The sequence below is a fragment of the Chaetodon trifascialis genome, chromosome 6 (genome assembly GCF_039877785.1).
Source record: "Chaetodon trifascialis isolate fChaTrf1 chromosome 6, fChaTrf1.hap1, whole genome shotgun sequence".
NCBI classification, from domain to species: Eukaryota; Metazoa; Chordata; class Actinopteri; order Chaetodontiformes; family Chaetodontidae; genus Chaetodon; species Chaetodon trifascialis.
The window spans coordinates 21995803-22010967 of NC_092061.1; the positions used below are offsets into that span (position 1 = coordinate 21995803).

The 15165-nt window shown below is 42.4% G+C and overlaps 1 protein-coding gene across 1 annotated transcript in view; it reads right to left on the minus strand.

The window, feature by feature from the left end:
- Nucleotides 1-9199, minus strand: part of adamtsl2 (ADAMTS-like 2) — a 48767-nt gene extending 39568 nt beyond the window's left edge. Inside the window, exon 1 of the mRNA XM_070964714.1 lies at nucleotides 9080-9199. The gene's annotated coding sequence lies outside the window, so the exon portion shown is untranslated. The remainder of the gene's footprint in view (nucleotides 1-9079) is intronic.
- Between the last annotated feature and the right edge of the window lie 5966 nt (nucleotides 9200-15165).

Here is a 15165-nt window from a genome sequence, read left to right on the forward strand (position 1 = left end):
TTTGTTAGCCTCAGGTGAATGTTTGTATAGACATGGTCCAGGGTTTTGTCTCCTCTGGTGGAGCAGGAGACATTCTGGTGAAATTTGGGGAGAACAGTCTTCAGGTTTGAATGGTTGAAGTTTCCAGCAACAATAAAGGCTCCATCAGGGTGTGCAGTTTGTTGCATGTGGATAGTAGCATACAGTTCTTTCATTGCTAGTTTAGCATTAGCATCTGGGGGTATATAAGCTGCAGTTATCACAGTGAACTCTCTAGGGAGATAAAATGGCCTACATTTGATCATCAGATATTCCAGATTAGCAAAACAGTGGCTTCCAGTGATAACAGAGTCTGTACACTAGTGTTTCTCAATTCCGGTCCTCGGGCCCCACTGCCCTGCATGTTTTAGATTTTTCCTGCTCCACCACACCTGATTCAAATGATCAGCTCGTCATCAAGCTCTGCAGCGACCTGATAACGAGCCACTCAGCTCGTATGATCAGCTCGTCATCAAGCTCTGCAGTGGCCTGATAACGAGCCACTCATTTGAATCAGGTGTGTTGGAGCAGGAAACATCTAAAACATGCAGGGCAGGGGGGCCTGAGGACCGGAATTGAGAAACACTGCTGTACCCAAAGTTTTGTTCTCGTGAATACAGAGTTCTTCGCCCCTGGTCTTGTCAGAATACTCTGCCATTCTGTCCACTCTGAAGACGCAGCAGTCGTGCAGTTCTATCACGTTGTCTGGGATGCTGGTGTTTAGCCACATTTCACTGTAGTCTCAGTTTGTTTAAATGTGAGCACTGCTAACTGTATTCTCATTTTGTAGCCTACAACATAATATCAGCACACTGGCTAACCTCTGTAGCCTCAGTATAAATATCAGCACACTGGCTAACTTCTGTAGCCTCAGTTTGCTTCTGTCAGCACACTTCTGTAGTCTCAATTTGTAGCCTACAATATAATATCAGCACACTGGCTAATGGTTGTAGCCTCAGTTTGAAAGCCACCACTCTGCTAACTGGATTATCATTATGTCAGCACACTGCTAACTGTAGTCTCAGTTTGTAGCCTACAGTATAATATCAGCACACTGGCTAACTGTTGTAGCCTCAATTTGAATGCCACCACTCTGCTAACTGGATTCTCATTATGTCAGCACACTGCCTTACTGTTGTAGCCTCAATTTGTTTGAATGTCAGCACACTGCTAACTGTAGTCTCAGTTTGTAGCCTACAGTATAATATCAGCACACTGGCTAACTGTTGTAGCCTCAGTTTGCTTTTGTCAGCACACTTCTGTAGTCTCAATTTGTAGCCTACAGTATGATATCAGCACACTGGTTAACTGTTGTAACCTCAGTTTGTATAAATGTCAGCACTGCTAACTGTAGTCTCAGTTTGTAAATGTTAGCACACTGGCTAACCTCTGTAGCCTCAACCAAAATGTCAGAACACTGGCTAATGTCTGTAGCCTCAGTTTGTGTATGTCAGCTACTGTACCTGTACCTACTGTACCTGTAATCTCAGTTTGTAGCCTACAGTATAATATCAGCACTCTGGCTGACTTCTGTAGCCTCAGCATAAATGTCACCACACTCCGCCTTCAACCCATCCTTGGTCAGTCCTTCCTCTGCGGCAGAGGAGTGGTGGGCTGCCAGCTGACTGGCGCCCGGGGATTAGTTCCTCTGTCATGACCACTGGTCAGATGGTGATCTTCTTGCATGTTTTTAGTGGGAGTATTTTTATGGAGCATACCCCAGGTGAGCACGGGGAGAACAAGCAAACTCCACACAGAAAGGCCCTTTTTACTTGAGCAGCAGGCACTGAAGGCATAGTGGAGGACACGCCACCAGCGCCCACAGCGGGAATCAAACCGGAACCTTCTAGCTGAGGCGACAGTGTTTCCACCGTGCCACCTGGAGTCTCAGTTTGTAGACTACAGTATACCATCAATACACCGGCTAACTTCTGTAGCCTCAGTTTGGTTATGTCAGCACACTGCTAACTGTAGTCTCAGTTTGTAGCCTACAGTATAATATCAGCACACTGGCTAACTGTTGTAGCCTCAATTTGAATGCCACCACTCTGCTAACTGGATTCTCATTATGTCAGCACACTGCCTTACTGTTGTAGCCTCAATTTGTTTGAATGTCAGCACACTGCTAACTGTAATCTCAGTTTGTAGCCAACAGTATAATATCAGCACACTGGCTATCTGTTGTAGCCTCAGTATGTATAAATGTCAGCGCTGATAACTGTAGTCTCAGTTTGTAAATGTTAGCACACTGGCTAACCTCTGTAGCCTCAACCAAAATGTCAGAACACTGGCTGATGTCTGTAGCCTCAGTTTGTGTATGTCAGCTACTGTACCTGTACCTACTGTACCTGTAATCTCAGTTTGTAGCCTACAGTATAATATCAGCACTCTGGCTAACTTCTGTAGCCTCAGCATAAATGTCACCACACTCCGCCTTCAACCCATCCTTGGTCAGTCCTTCCTCTGCGGCAGAGGAGTGGTGGGCTGCCAGCTGACTGGCGCCCGGGGATTAGTTCCTCTGTCATGACCACTGGTCAGATGGTGATCTTCTTGCATGTTTTTAGTGGGAGTATTTTTATGGAGCATACCCCAGGTGAGCACGGGGAGAACAAGCGAACTCCACACAGAAAGGACCTTTTTACTTTAGCAGCAGGCACTGAAGGCATAGTGGAGGACACGCCACCAGCGCCCACAGCGGGAATCAAACCGGAACCTTCTAGCTGTGAGGCGACAGTGTTTCCACCGTGCCACCTGGAGTCTCAGTTTGTAGACTGTATATATATATATATATATATATATATATATATATATATATATATATATATATATATATATATATATATATATATATATATATATATATATATGTATATGTGTGTGTGTATATATATATATATATATAAACCAGTAAAATTAATAGTGTATCAATTATGACAAAATCAAAAACTAAAAACAAATCGAATCAATAAGACCTTTATTTACAAATTATTTATTATTCATGTTTATACTTATAGTTATTCATTTATAGAATTTTGTCAACTTCAGGCCAACAAAAATGTCATAATCAGGTTTTACCAAAGAATACAACCATTTTGAAAGGAAGTTTAATGATTAAATTGGTTCCCTCATTGATTTTAGGAAAACTAATTTAATAATATAAAAGTTCAATCACATTAAAGTGCACAGACTGTAATACTTCTCAAAAAATATGACGTTTTATGATATACACACTTACACACTTTGTCAGGAAAATGGCCCCACCAGTACAAATTCACACACTGCAATACCACCTATGACCACTGGGGCACACACGAAGTAGTGAAAGCCAACCCCGTGGGGTCCATTTTTTTTTTTCAAGAAAACCACACCAGGCATATCAGCAGGCTGTTTCCTATTGATTGCAATGCTTGTGCCCGTGGGGACCAGGACTTGGTCCCCACGGGAAAAATTGGTCCCCACGGCGTGAGTCATTTGTCAGGTCATGGATCCCACCAGGATAGAAAAACACACACACACACACACACACACACACACACACACACACACACACACACAGGAGACTGACACTCAGTCAGACACAGCTGCACATGTGTATACACTCAGCCAGTGGCGTGACTGAGTACACACACACTTACACATACATGCTGCCCACTGTGCACACTCATGTTCAAGCTAGAGCTATGTGCACAGACAGATATGCAAATACCTTAGCATGAAGGTACACCCTCAAAAACACACACAGACTTACGCTCACACTTTCAGTGTTGCTCACATAGAGACTTCTGTCTCTGCGGCTTACACACATATACACATTTTTATCTATACTTGAGAAGACCAGCACTGACACAATACAATGCTATGGCCTAAACCTAACCTTAGTGATTACAGCTACCTAAACCTGAGTCTAAACCTCAGCCTAAAAGTAAGCAGTTGCCTTCAAAGGGCTTCTCGACGATGTGAACTGGCCAAACTGTCTTTGATTTTGCTACAAAGTCCTTTATTTGATCAGCCCACATCATTTTGCCACTGGCCGAAAGCATCATCATTTTTACACAATGTTCTCATTTGACCAATAAGTCTTCACGCTGCAGCAATGTCCTAACTATGATACAATGTTTTCACACTGTCAAAAAGTTCTCATTTTGGCACAGCATCCTCACTTCACCACAGCATCCTCACTTCGGTCAACCATCCTTATTTTGCCTCAATGTCCTCACTTCACTGAAACATCCTTATTTTGGTGCATTGTTCTCACTTTACTAAAATGCCCTTAATTTGCCACGATGCGCTCCCTTTGTCAAAACGTCCTCAGTTTACAACAAAGTTCTTACTTTGCCAGAGTGTCTTCAGTTGGTTGACACAACCTGACTTGGCTACAGTATCCTAATTAAGCATAGCTTAGTCCTCACAGAGACAGAAGAGCTCATATGTACCAAAGCTCATGCACCCATAGCAACACACACCCAAAACTTCTGCATCTTTCCATTTTATGCTCTCGATTGGTCTCTCTGGCTCACACGCACAAACATACACACACAAGAATTGGCCTGTTGCCTCTTGCTCGTCCAGACAGGGTCTTCCTCCTTCCTCCTCCCCTTCGCTGTCATTTCCCAGCCAGCCAGGCAGGGCAGGCACAGCGGACAAAAGTAAACACAGTCCCCTCATCCTCACTGTCTCCCTCTCTCTCACCCCTGTGCCGCCCCGCCCTGACGGCCCCCTGGGGCCCCTCGCCTCGCTGTCTTGTTTTTGTAGCGCTGGCAGCCTCTGCAGACAGACAGACAGACAGCAGAAGTCTGTCCCCTGAGAGGCTGGACTGGAGCAGAACAGTCAGACCGATATATCAGACCAATACTGGAGGTTGATTATCTAATACTGGATATCAGCCAGGCGTGGGTGGCCACCTGTAATCTGAATGTCATACAAATTAAATTAAAATGTCTCACGGGTTTAGAATAAGGTAGCACTCAAAGGATGAGTCAACTTTGATTACCGATTCATCATTTCAGTCATTTATTCAGCAAACATGCCAGATATCAGCTGACTTTGCTGCTTTTCTGTTTAATATTACTGTAACTTGAATAAATTCCAGGTTTGGACGGTTGATAAGACAAAATAAGCACTATGAAGACCTCACCTTGGCCTCTAGCAGCTTGTCATAGCTGTTCTTTTTTATTTACACTATGTGGATTAAACTGTTCATTTATAAAATAATCAACAGATTAAGTGGACATTGGTGTAGCCGTGTGAATTAGGTGCATCTCAAATCCCTGACGAGCCAGTCCACACTAAATCTCTTCTGTTAGTCTACACTGTACATAACCATAAAGGAGAATACAGTGCTACAGAGAGTGAAGCAAGCCCATCGGTCCATATACAATGAACCAACAAATGTCTTTATTCAGTTCTGAGTAAAATGGTAAATGGACTGTATTCATATAGTGCTTTAATAGCCTGATGACCGCTCAAAGCGCTTTTACAAAACAAATCGGCATTCACCCATTCACACACACATTCGTACGGCGGCTAAGCTAGCTGCTCATTATCAGCATTGTCCATTCCCACACACTCACACACCGATGGCACAGCATCGGGAGCAATTTGGGCTCCAATATCTTGCCCGAGGATACTTCGACATGTAGACTGCCGAGGCCAGGCATCGAACATCAACCTTCTGATAAGTGGACGACCGCTCCACCTCCCGAGCCACAGCCGCCTCTGAGTGGCAGGTGTTGTTTTAAAAAGACAAACCTGAGTTACTACAGAGTGTCTTTATTGTGAATATTGCTGTTCACATATCATAACTGCATAGCATTCCCAAAGAGGGAGCAATGAGATACTGTTACCACAATTTAAGTCAGCATGTTTGGTTACATATTTCCTATAGAGGACCTCCATATGGTCTGGAGCTGGACAAAAGATTATTGGTCCAAAGACTACACCACAAACCAATCATCAACAAGGAGCAATGCCTTACAATTCACCTTTCATTCACCCATTCACACTCACTCACACACACATGGCAGCAGGCTACATTGCAAGGTGCTGGTCTGATCATCCAGACTGTTTGGACCATCTGGAGAAATTTGGCCTTCAGTGTCTTTCCCAAGGACACTTTGACATGAATCCAACAGGATTAGTGGACAATCCGTTCTACATGCTGAGCCTCGCCTCAGTGTTTCAGATTTTGAGAGGCATGCCTTGGATTCATAGGGAGGCCACAATTAATCAATATATGCTAAAGCAAGTTCAAGTTGATGAACATCACCTGCACAACTTTAACAGCATGTTCTATAACTAAACAGATAACTGCTGGGAAGGAAAGACAGGATGACAGGAAATGTTCCAGGCCAGCTTTAAACCCAGGACACTCGTGTCACATGGTGTAAATGGAAAGTCACAATAGTAATATACATAGTTTCAGTTGGGAGATTGATGGTTCAATGGTTGAGACAATTTTGTTGATTAGATTTGTATGAAAACCACTGCATAGTTTTAACTTTTTGAAATATTTGCGACATGAAAAAGTGGTATGACATATTGGTGATTAGTGTCGCTGTCTGCCTTCCAAAGCCCATATCGGTCAAACTTGGAGGAGGAGTGCGGTGTGGTTGTGCATGTCTGCTTGTCAGCGGGCAGACTCATCCCTTCTGCCTTTTGCAGAAAGAGCCAAGCTCCTCTTTTTCCTCAGTGGCGGTCCCTTCTCAAGTACCCATGCAAAGTGGAAAACGGATTGGGGCTCTCCTCTGCCTCTTGTAATCAAAGATAGAGAGACAGATGGGTAGACAGACAAAGAGATGGGGAGAGGTGATAATGGATAGAGATAGAGCGAGAAGGAGAAAGAGAAAGAAGGAAAGACTGAAACAAGTAGGGCAATCTGAGAAGTTGAGGAGAAGTGAGCGGGCTGAGGTTGACCCTTCGGTAAACAGAAGTCAGGGTAGATTGTTCACACTTGAACTCTAACCTATTTATTGACTAAACCTTCAGGGAAACAACCAACCTCAGTTCATCTGCATCACATTCACTCGCAATGAAGCCAAAATGAAGTTACTCCCAAGCAGGTTTTGCAAAGGCAAGTGAGCCCATTAGTGGTTTTGTCTGACCACTAGACTTCTTGGAGCAAGTCTGTGCTGTTTAACAGCATGCTGGTAAAGCACACCATGCTGCCACCCTCAAGAAAATTCAGACTTTTACCTATTTCCAAATTGCACAATGGCTGCTGTCTTCATGTAATGTATATTCAGTATAGGAAGGTTTTGTTCTACTGGTATTATTGAGAGCAGTGGTATCAGTTAAGAGATGAAGAGGCAAAGAGCGCCACCTGCAGAAAGGTAAACTTCAGTAACAGAAAATTCAAAGAGAAAATACCGTTTATGTATGCTGCACTTCAGACAAAAACACAGATGCAACCAATGTATTTAGTGACATTTAAAATGGGGACACACACACACACAAATGGACAGCAGAGAAGCAAATTGAAGCTGTAGGAGTGGTTTTCTATGTTTCTATGGATGTTTTCATTCTCATTTTCAATCTGTCATGGCTGTGTGTCTGTACTCCATGTGCTTTCTGTACTATCTCCTCTCCTGTCCTCTCTAGCTCTGCCCAGGTGTGCTACACCTGAATGCTCAATGAGGTGCACCAGGCCTGTGAATGAGGTGTTTAAAAGCCCTTGAGTCAGCATCAGAGGAGAGAGCTTCCTGGGCTTGCTGCCTCTCAGCCTGGGTTTGTGTTGCTGTTGTGTTTTGGCTTTGTGTCTTTTGGTCGTCTTGAGTTTGTGTCTGTATGTTGGTTGTCTGTATGTCTTCATGTTAATAAATCCCATGGATTTGGTTGTTCTAAAGGTCATCACTTTCTGCAGGTCTAAACTTTGCAGCTACCTTTCAGTCTACAAAGGATGAATAATTGCAAACTAAAAAAGATTTTGGGTGGTGTATGCCTTCAATGTGTTAGAACAACATTTGATTTGCCTCCCATCAAACATTTCAACAGTCAGTACGTTAATCTATTTGTCAGATTTTCAGTTTACATTTATTCCTTCAGTTGAGACGGAGTTTCATGATTAGTCTGTCATATGACACACAGAGCCATCATTAAATGTTCCTCTCACACCAGTATCAGAACTGGAACATGTGACTTAAGATGACCAAAATTCTGTGAAAAGACCTATCTGAGATGGCATAAGATGATACAAAGCAAGTCTTTTGCAAGTTTTTGACCCAAGTGTAGTCGAACTTTGACATCCAGACATTTTTTGAGGTGCAAATCACAGAATCGCTGCTTTTTAGGTATCTAAGTGGCATCCTCAGTTGGCGGAAAATGGGCCCTGAGATTTGACACCTGAACCTCTACCGCAACCTCTTCATCTGAAGTGATGAAGAGTTGTTCAGAAAGTTATGAAGGTGAAACTCGACAGGCAAACTGTGGGGAGATTTTACCCTCTAGTTTTCTGCAACAGTTTAGAGCCACAAAAACCTGAATCCACAGTTTGACAAGTAGCACTGGCACAAATGTTAGCCTCTACCTCACCAGTTTACATACACACACACATACTCTCTTACATACACACACGGATCTCCCAACAGCTGACAAGTTCCCAGACAGACTGGCCTCTCTAGACACACACACACACACACACACACACACCTACACACACACACACACACACACACACACACACACACACACACACACACACACACACACACACACACATATGCATGGCTGCAGAAAAACACACCTCTAAAAGAGAGTCAGCATTATTTTGTGGATTTGTTTTGGTCTGGTGCAAAACACAAGTCTCATTGGCTCTGGTGTACCTCATAAAAAACACACACACGCACACACACACTTACACACTCACATACACAGCAAATGCAAACCACACCAGCACATGCAGACATGCAAACAGCCAACACAGACACACATGCATAAACACACAGGAGAACATGCACACACACTGATTCACAAAATACACAATGAAGCACACAAACTGTAACACAATATACACACAGTCTCACACACGCACACACACAGAGGAGGTTTCAAATATTTACCCACTCACCTCGCCTGCAGCAGTCCAAGGGCGTCTCGGTCTGTGTTGAGGATGCCTCTCAGTGTGTGTGTGTGTGTGTGTGTGTGTGTGTGTGTGTGTGTGTGTGTGTGTTTGTGTGTGTGCGTGTGTGTGCGTGTGTGCGTGTGTGTGTGTGTGTGTGTGTGTGTGTGTGTGTGTGTGTGTGTGCTAGCGTGCCAGCGACAGCGGTGGTGTGTTGCAGTGTGTTGATGAGTGCTGCTGTCGCTGTGGAGTGAAGAGGGAGAGACAGACAGAGGGAGGAAGAAAGAGAGGAAGGGAGGGAGGTAAGGTGTGCTCTCCCTGCATCCCTCTTCCTCCTCCTCCCCAGTCAGCAGGAGCAGCAGAGTGGCAGCAGAGGGAGAAGGTGGGAGGATCAGAGGAGTTAAACAAAAAAACAAAAAAAACAAAACAGGAGCAACCCAGGCTGGCTGCTCTGCTTTCATTCTCTCTGACTGCTTTTCTCTAAATCACCGTAGCATCTCAAGTCTACTAGATATAGAAAAAATCTGCAAACATAAACTTCACATTTATTTTACATTCATATCTCTATCACACCTTCCTACTATCTGCCTCCATCGTTGTCCAGGAATCTGTTGTTGGAGTGAAGAGTATCACTCTGACAGTCAATCAAACGTAGAAAGAGGCAGACAGGCAGATTGGAGACAGAGGGGAACTATAACCTACTTCCCACAGTGCTCTACTCCCTTGGGTCCTCTCCCTCCATAATGAGCTGAAACACAAGTTTCCGGAAGAAACTCTCTCATTCATGTTTCTCAGATTGCCCTGATATGGCGTTTTTGGAAGTCAATAAAATATTGAGTACTAGTGTAATTGTGCACAAAACCATGATGTTTTTATTATAGTTGTAGTTAATGTGACAGAATAACAACTATTTACGTTTTCATGGTGTAAGATATGTGACTTCCCAGTTCCCAACTGATGATGCTGTTATTCTTTAATATTTGTGGAACGAACTAGGATGAAGTGGAGTTCTGAAAAGTGTATTTTGTCCTTCTACTCCTTCTAATATGATGGCAACAGAAATCACATCTAAAACAATTTAGATCTACAGACGTATAAAAACTTACCATGAGAAAAGTTGCCAGCTTCCCTCTGATATTGCACCATCACCACCACCAATTGGATACATGAGCTCAGTATGCAGAACCTGTGGATGCAGATATCCCAAAGGAGATGGCAGCTTGACAGACATGAGTGAGCAGCAGCAGGTGGGGCAAGTCAATAAAGATCTTTTAAAATGACATCCTGGTGATTTTGCTGCTCTTAAAACTGCAGCCCTGACATACTGTCATCTTATCAAGTTGCTATAGCTGATGTGTAATCAATCGGTGGTCAGCAGTAGAGTTACACATCTTATAGAAACAAAGAAACATTCTCATCCGTTGAAATCATATTCATTTTATCCAATAAACATGTTAACTCTGGTTTGGTCTCCACCATCTGAGGAAAAAAATATCCAGCTCTATCTCACAGCCACATGTTCTGTTATGTTCACCAGGTAGTCCCCAACTTTGTCTTTCTGAACTTCAGTGCTGTCCCTAATCATTGTCCCCATTGTTGATTGTCCCCAGTCAAGCCAGGCAGTTGCTTGGAGCCCCTGACCACTAGGGGGCCCCGGTCACTTATTTACAACAAAAATGATCGGGGACCCTGGTTGGTCCCTGGGCCTCACTTTGAGAACCACTAATCTATTTTTTCAGTATTCATCTCAAATGTCCCGGAAATTGTGCATTTATGTGTGCAAAAACCAAACTTTTGCAGCGTGCATGCATGTGGTGGGGGCCCCAGAGATTTCTTGCTTGGAGCCCTAAGAGACCCTAGCAATGCCACTGATCATTTGTCATACGTGATTCAATATTTTGTGACTTGAGTGAGCTTTGAGTTAAAAAGCTTCTTTATCTTGCCATGCACACATTTCATGTTGTCTGTTTCATATTTTTCCTCGAGTTGGATGTTTGGTCTCTTTTGAAATGTAAGTTTGTTTAGCTTGAACAAATGCAAATAGATGTCTGCAGTTTAACTTATCTGGGACTTACTGGCTTGAAAACACAATGAGATTACACCATGAGGGTTTGCCCAAGCTCAAATATGATGAAAAAAAAAAACAGATGCTGTGGCCATCTTTAGACCAACATGTCACCAATGTGTGCACGCTGACTGGAGCTATAATGGAGAAACAGGGAAAATTAGCATGTTGCCAGCTAATTTGAGATAATAAAACATCTTACTGTGGATTATTACAGTTTTGGAATGAATATTTTACTGGATTGGATCATCAGGGCTATTGCAAGTGTAACCAGATTTCTCTGTTTTTTTTTGTTCTTTTTTTTTAAATTCTCCACTGGTGGATTACTTGTGAGACTTCATACTGAAGGTGAGTTGCCTCTATTTTCTGAATGTTTGTTTGTTTGCTGTTGTAATTGTATCTTGAAATGGTTTGCATCAATCAAATCATAAGAACCTTTGCTTTCTAATGATGTATGGCACGAGTGCAAACTTAAATGTAGCATTTGTGTCATCAGACGGACCAGTTACCACCAGGTGATCCGCAGGCAGGCGATGGAGTCTAAAGAGGATGTATTAATAATATATACAGTATAGATAAGATGTATTGTCCTCTAGTCATTTTTTAACATAAACGCTGAATATCAGGAAGCAATTTTGATGAGGATCCCTTCAATTTTGAAAGAACTTTGACCAATTTATCTCCAGTTGTTTTGAAGTAAGTGGACAGGGAGAAAATTTGTGTAAGTACACATTTCACAGTGTGTTACATGATATGATGCAGTTTTGCAACATGAACTACTTCCTTCCTCAGGTGAAATACTCCTTTAAGTGATGGCGATCTGGGATTCCTACTTCTCCGAAACACACTGAGGAAGCCAAAAACAGATGGGAGGACAGCAATTCAGACAGAGGAATGAGAGGCAAGGAAAGAAGAGTGAATGATGAGAGGAGGACGAGCAGACGTCTGAGGACCACCATGTCTGCCCACTATGTCGTCTTCCCCTCTTTTTCCTCATCTGTCTGTCTCCCTCCCTCTGGCTTTATTACGATTCTCCTCTTCTCTCCCATGTTTTTCTCTCCCTTTTTCTGCTGTTATTTCTCACCCCTCCCTCTCCTCCTCGCTGAATGTTTCTTTCTCTACTCTTTCAGTCACACTCCTTTCTTCGCTCCTCTGTGTTTCTTCAGCTGTCTCTTCGCAGCTTTGCACTTGTTCTTTTGATTACTCCCTTTTGTCTTTCTTGATCCCTCATTTTATTCTGTTCATGTATACGACTTTATGTAACGTGTTTAAGTTATTATCCTTCAGGTTTCTGTCCTTGGTGATGCAGATACTGGTGGACTTTGATAATCCAGGACGTGGAGTTTCATTGGAAATGACACATGTATTGATTACTGGGGTTGGCAAACACGCCTTGAGCCGCTACTCCCGTCATAAATGTTTAATCTCTTTGACTTTCTCCATCCCTTCTCCATCCATTTCTCTTCTTTTTCTGCCACTGGTGTGTCTGTTGGCTACATTAGCAGTCCCTCTGCTCCATCGCCAGATTTCTAAGCAGATAGACAAAAATCAGGGTGGCTGCCAGACCAGAGGAACAAGCCCTGCCCACCACCACCACTAATTAAAGCCCACCACCCTCCACCCGACAAAAAAAATGAAAGCTGCGGAGAAAACGTGTTGCATGAGGGCTTAGAACAGTCCCATGGGTGTGTGTTTGTGTGTGCCCATTTGCAGCATGCCAAACAAAGTCTGGAGTCATTAGAGTTGGGGCATGCAGACAAAAGAGCAATTAAAGCGTTATAAATACAGCCGCAGAAAGCAGAAAAAATGAAATAAAAAAGCGTCCAAATGTGTGAAACAACACACACTTCTTCCTGAAAACACTGGACTGGAAGACAAGCTCGAAAAAAGAGAAAATTGTCATTCATATTTTAAACAGCACTGGTTAAACCACATCAGTATTTCTGCTGGTTAAGTGAATATGGATTTTATAAGAGTCGTTTAACTGCTGGAACGACTTTCTTCACATGACAGAGTTCTTGAGTTCTTCACTTTTGCAACACATCTGGTAATAACTGATCACTGCTTTGGTGTTTTGCTATTGATATCAGTGATCACTGACATTCTGTACTAAAAACCACTCACTGTTCACTCTCTTAAATCTAGTCCAGAGAAGCAGCAGTTTTTATGCGTCCGTGCGACTGACAGCCATGGCTGAAGGCATTATGTTTTTGGGTTGTCTGTTCGTCCCTATGTCCCATCATGAACATGATCTCTTGACCTCAAGGATGAACTGATCAGATTTTGGGGGTCAAAGGTAAAAGGTCACTGTGCTTCACAAAACATGTTTTTGGTCAAAATTCATATATAATTTATACGGTAATTATGACAGAGCCTCATAGGATAACATGATGAAGTGATGACATTTTATATCTAAAAGGTCAAAGGGTTTAATTAACGAGGCTTAATTCTAGTTTTGGTTTGCTGTGAAGATGAAATGCATCAGCTCCTGTACGGCTCAGAAATTTTCCTGGGAAAACGAAGAGACATAATGACCTGGAGCCATGCTGAATGTAACGCTGAAGGTACTGTTACTTCGTTATATGACACCTCATTAGTGAGCATCGTGATTCTGTCTTGATTTTGTGCCATGAATACTTTTGCAGATGGAATTGTTGAATTAAACTATATCTTATGCATTATCTCACTCGTGCAATTCCCTGTTGTAGATGGCTGTTTTTCGGTCACAGACTTTTTGAAACAATCCTCCAAATGACAGCATCCAGAGAAAAACAAGGCTTAGCATTTAATTAAAGTTTGATGGAGGAGGAGAGCAGCCAAAAGTCTCTGTAAGGGAAGCTGAAGGAAAAATATAATTTCCTGCTTATTAAGCTGCGTTATAAAATTAACAGTGCAAATAGAGGGTTTTATTGGAATCTATATCAAAACAAAGAATTAGAATAAAATATCTGATGAATTAAAAGCAACATTAAAAATGCCACAATCAAGATGACCCTTCACTGACAAGGTAAAATAACACCAGAATAAAGGGGAAGTTCTCCACTCACACTCGTTCCCATTCGTCCTGAGTGACTAGCTGGCTGAAACATAAGCACTGCCCTCCAATTATTTGTGAAAGAAGGCCTGAGGGTCAGAGGTCACAGCTATTTATTACTGAATCAAAAGGAAGCCCGGTGTTTTTTCAGATGCGTCCAGGAAGTCTGTTCTACATTCCCACACTAACCCTGTCGTGTTTAGACTGAGAGGTCCTGAGGTGAAAGTCACCACAGGCAACTGTCCTGGACAAGAAGAACTGAGGGTCCTCACATTTCACTGCGACAACAATCCATATCAACAAGACATTTAGAGAGACGAAAAGGTGACACCAGATGAGCTTTTCTAGAAATATCTATGTTCTCTCAGTGATGTCTACTGAGCGAGATGCTGCAGATTAACCTTTTACCCGAGTGAGCGTTGATGTCAGGATGGTCATCAGGGGGAAAACTGATGTCCTCCATCACAGACCTTCTGCCAGAATGAATGTTTGACTTAAAATGATGTTTTTCATCAGATAATTTTGTTTTCCTTCCAGTGAAATAAATTCAAAGATGTGTTCATATGTTTTTTCCAAAATCATTTCACAAGTTTTAAGAAATTGCCATTGTGGTCAACAGTTGTCCCTAGTTTGTATTCAGTTAGTTATTAATTAAAAATAAGTAAATTCAATTTTCAGTAAGATATGGATAAGTAACAAGGATTTGCAGCACAGAAATGCCAAACTAGATTTGCATACATTTACAAACAACACTGTCAACACTGAGAAGTACATTTCTGCACTGTAAAATATCCCATTTAGTGTGCATTATTTTAAAGAAACAAGTGATCAGTATCAAGATTTTTGTGAAGATGACATATCATTGTCAGATTTTTTAAAAACCTAAATAGCTTTACTAGCATCAGCCTCAAGAACCCAGCATCAGTCATACCTTCCACATCAGTGTAGCCACAAGGGACAACATAATGTCAATTTCACCACCTCTCCATGCCTAAG